A 5,499-nucleotide genomic window follows, 5' to 3' on the forward strand; every position below is an offset into this window, starting at 1 on the left:
CGAGTGGCGTGGTATGGTAATTTCTTGAAATAATATAACGTCTTATGATCCGGTTGAAATCTTGTAATTTTCATCGTTTGATTAAATGTGTAAGGACAATATATTTTAGTCGTACTTAATACAAATATCATTTTGGTGAATTCACATGCATATTTTTTATTATTTAACACACATATATATATATATATGTGTTAGTATGTTACATTTTCCAAAAAAAATATTTTTAGTTAAGTAGATAGTTTTCAAATAATAGGAGTGTTATTCACTGTTGAAAATATAATCTCACCATGGTCTATTCATATAAATAATAGTATATAGGTAGGCACCTATAGCTTACGTTTCGTCGTAAAAACCCGTTACGTAGGAAGTATGTTCTACTGCAGCTGCAGTGTCATTATAATATTATAATATTATACTCACGTCCGTAAGTAATTAAACCTAACCCGATTCTGGCTGCGTTATACTTATTTGTATACAGTATAATAATATTATAACATATACGGCCCATACATAGGTACCTATTTTATCATGTGTATATCGTATTTCCCCCGCAGAGCGCACTCGAAGAATGGTAATATTTTGTAAAGAACAAAACAAACAGTGCGCCAAGTGCGACGTAGCAGGTATAGTACGAGTGCTGTACGACGACGACTACGACGACGATCGTTATTGTTTTTGTTTTTTAAGATTGCGAGTGGAGGTAGGTACCCGCTTATAATGCACGCACTTGTATTATTATTATAATACCGTACAATAGCGGTTCGGTCTGCAGAGTGTGATATTGGCTTATAACAATGGTAATTATTATTGTAGGATACTCCCGCGGTGTATACACAATGTATACAGGGCGATTAATCGAGCATGCTCACCCCCGCGTTTACCCTTTTATAATACAAAGAAAATTATACTCAAATATTTTCATTTGACCATATTCTTAATTAGTTAGATTTGTGTAAGTATATTCCATCTATAAGGAGTGTACCGTGACGACAACAACTTTTATATTTGTAAAAATATTAGAATATTTTTCCAAGACACGGAAAGATTTCCCAATCATAATAAATTATATATCCAATATAATATGCACTAGTGGTGGCAAACAAGTGCAATACTTGGAACGCGGGAAGACTTACAGTGTCCTTATATATTAATATTTGTATACCTTGCACATAACAGCATATCAACCAGACATAAAAATTGTCCAAGCAATATGAAACAAAATGTTTCAAACATACAATAAAAGTTGGTTTTTTTAATAATTTTTTTCTACATTATTATCATTAATTTTTCATTTATATTTTGTGTTAACAAAAATAAAAAGTGGCACATTGAACAAATACTATTTGCCATCCCTGATATATTAAATTGTTATTTTTCATGAAACCTTTTTTATAGACAATAATTAGGTATCCATTGTGTACACGTTATTTTAATAACTCAGAAACTATACTCGTCTGAATTTTATTTTAAATACATCAATATTAAATAAAAACTCACCTGTTTGACAATTTACAGTAAAAAAGAGGATGGTTATCATTGGGGAATAAAAGGAGTTTGAATATTGCCACGAGGCACATCTTAATATCAACGATATTATAAAAGTTCTAAATAATTGAAATCATGTTGCTCATTTGTATAGGTACTTACTTGAAATTTCGAAAAAAATTAAATCAAAGTTTGAATTCATTACTCATCAAATGAAAATTGCAGAGAGTGGCGTGCTTCGCTCTGTATATTATGGTTACTAACAGTCACGGTATAGCCAAAGGGGTGCAACGCTAATATTATGTATTATTTAAACCATATTGGTTTGATAATACAACTATAAAGTCGATGAACCTCTAATTAACATTAATTAATCTCGTAGCCACGTGTGTTGTAAACTTCTATCACCGTACGTTGTACATGGGGCCGACGGCGAACAAAATTGGTGACATATTCGTGACGGTAATTTTTTTTTGATACACTGGAATGTGTCACACGTTTTTACTTAAACGTCAATAGCGTTTAACAATAGCCTGTCCAGAGACAATACAGTAACAACAACACAGTATATATTGTATTATTTTCTGATTTACCGTACTACAATATTACAATTACATCAAATCAATTAATACAAACATAATAGTAAATGTGCATCGTTATTAAATATCTAATGATAATAATTTAAAAAAAAAAAAACGTCCAGCGATGAATGTCGGAGAGCAGTTCTTCGGGAATGTGCGGACAACGCCGAATCGAGTTGTTTGGGTCCATCAAGATTTATATTACAACACTAGCTGAATTACCCGGCTTTGCCCGAGTGTAAAATATTTGTGTATCACACCCCCCCGTTCCCGTCTAGAAAATCTTGCCGAAAAATATCTTAGACTTGTGAGATTGATATAATATTATAATAGATACCGTGAAAATTGCAATCCTCAAGCTATAATTAGTTAGGCACTACACTTTGATCAGTCAGTGAGTCAGTCAGGACGCGTTCGATTATATTACAGTCATCCCGCCCAACATTGTCCGTGAGACTAGCCAGTGATTATGCGATCAGCATATATTTTCAGACCCGGTGAGGTACGTAGTACGTACTTAATTATGAATGTTTTATTAACTCGTTGTTTATGATGTACACGTGTTAGTTCCTGCTTTCCCGACAACGGTCGAAAAGTTAGCGTGGACATTTATTATAGCTATGAGGAAATTATGTATTTTCTGAGCAAAAATATCTTAACAATTATTTAACATTAACCACTCGCCCGAACTAATCGCGGGTAGTGTGAGTGCTACTTGAAATTGATACAGTCTTCATTACTATTTCTATTTCATTATTATAATTTAATGTTAATTATTAAAATGTTATGAAAAAAGTTCAATAAATTATTTGTAACAATTTGTATAGGTACATTTGGATATATTATATTATTTTTAATCATGTTTTTAAATGTATCAAATTAAAATCTTGGAACTTAAAACTGATTAGTGAATACTGAATAGCGCAAGGCTTGAAATCCAATGAAAAGTTTTGAATTTTATTTCCACATATCGATATTTGTTTTTTCTAAACAATATTATAAACGCGCGAGGAGGTTAAATAGTTTAAAAAAATAAAGAGATAAAAAATAGTCGACCAAAAGTAAAACAAAACAATGACTCATTATAATAAAAAATGTTTACAATAATTTAGTTATATCCTCGTAACTTACCAATAATAAATTAACTATCATTAATAAATATAGTTGTATACATAAATTATTATTATTTTGTATACGAATTGTTCATATTTAAATTTCGCCAAACATTGCCGTTCACGTTTTTAAAAAAATATTTACACATGTTAGTTGGTTCGTACTTTAAGTGTCTCAGCGAGATTACCTCGTGCGGACTATTCTGGCCTGTGTGCGGATTGTTTTTGAAACAGTTTTACTGTTAATCGCGGGTTTTCTATACCGTTTGTCAAAGACGCGAACGATTTATACCTTATACCCGTCAAACCGTTACAACCTAATACCTATGTCATTGCGTCTCATAATATACAATAATATGATATTATATTATTATGTTCCTTAAATAATTACGCACGCTAATGATGACGGTAAATATATAGTATTTAAGGTACCACTACACTCATTCGAACTAATCTTCCAGCGACGTTTAAATCGCTACGTTGCTACGTTGCTCATATTAAATAATTGTACTCACACATGACAACCGGCAATCGTATTTGAACGTCGGAAAATAATAATAGTATACTCTGCAGTGGAAGGTGGGACAGCTTGCTGCTGGAGACGTTTCGTATAATTTTATGCTCCACCCGAAACTTTCCCAACGGTCTCAAACCGTGAATTTCTCAGGACCGCAGCTAGCCCAAAACAATAAGCCCAATGACTTCTTTCACCTCTGGTTCGTACTTTAAGCGTCCCTGCAACATTTTCTCAAATGCTCAAACGGACCGCGTCCTGGCCTGTGTGTGGATTTTTTGTAGAAGCAGTTTAACCGTTCTTGTTTTACCCCTGTGGCAGTGACGTATTCAGGAATTTCATATAAAAGTGGGGGAGTGGCTAGGTTGCACAAAAAAATCCCCCACAGAACTTTCCTTCACCTACGCTTTTTATAAAATCAATTTTTCATTATACTCCAAAATAAACACGATCGACGTGGGGGGGGGGCTTTAGCCCCCTTAGTCCCTCCGAATACGTGTCTCTGCCGTGCGGGTTTCTTATACCGTTGGTCGAAGACACGATCGATTTATCTACTGCCCATGAAACCAATACTATAATATTAGGTCTCGTCTCATTAGCAGACAGGAGAGTTATCACCAACGTAGAGTTTTTGAAAAACTTATATGAACTTCTTGTATTGGTCAATTTCAAGGTCCATTCTCACACTATTCGACACCATGTCCCATTCTTAGTTCCTACGCACACTACAAATTATGGCAAAAATAATCCTATTGATCGCATGATGCGGCTGGTCAATGAGTTACCATTTATCATAATATATTTTGTTCTACTTTACTATTACTATTTTATATTATTACCTATTATTATTATTAATATTATTATTAACACTATTATTGAATTATTATCATGTTTAAACTTATATGGTATCTTAATTTTTATTGTTCTGTGTTAAATGTTTGTAAAGGGCTTTGCCCGTAAATATATATAAATAAATATGTATTATTACCTCCCAAAATATTATAGTAATATAATTATTATTATGTTCCGCAAACGATTGCACACGCTAATGACGACGGTCAATATAGTGTTTTTAAGGTACTACTACAACACTCATTCGCACTAATTAGCTTTCGGCGACGTTGAATTCTGTGTTATCATAGTAACTATCAGTGGTGTATTGGTAAATTCATTTATGGGTATACGCACTAGTAAAATATGTATGTAAACTAATTAATTCCTAATACGTTTAGAACTTTTAATTAATATTACGTTCAAATTATATTATCAGTCGCGGATTGCTCTTTGCTCGTCGCACACGTATTAATTACGCTCCGTTTAACTGTCGTGATTCCGTCCACTTTTTGTATCCGAATGTGTCGTACTTAGTACGAAAAAAATCGCAATCGTCTCCCTTATTTATTTATACATATTATATAAACTGGAAGTGCGCCTAAGTGCGTTTTTTTTTCTTCTAAATGTAATCGAATTACGTTTACGTTTAAACTAAGTTCTAACCGTCTACTCTATAACCGCTGCGCTATCGCTGCTTCGTGCATCGGTACGCGACCTTTGCCCACCAGATAACATGCCGCGGCCTAACAATGCACACACTACGTCGACAAAGAAAGATATTAAACATGCAGAAAAAAATAAAAACAACAACAATATACAGGCAGCTCGCCTAATCAAAAATACTTTAAACAATTCTATGATGAACCCTACGGATGATAACTCAGATGCCAATTGGACACAAATATCAATAACAGAAACCACTCAGATTCATCCGAGCCGAAATCCCCCGATCCTACCTCAAAATAAATAAAAA

Source organism: Acyrthosiphon pisum, chromosome A1, assembly GCF_005508785.2.
Source record: "Acyrthosiphon pisum isolate AL4f chromosome A1, pea_aphid_22Mar2018_4r6ur, whole genome shotgun sequence".
NCBI classification, from domain to species: domain Eukaryota; kingdom Metazoa; phylum Arthropoda; class Insecta; order Hemiptera; family Aphididae; genus Acyrthosiphon; species Acyrthosiphon pisum.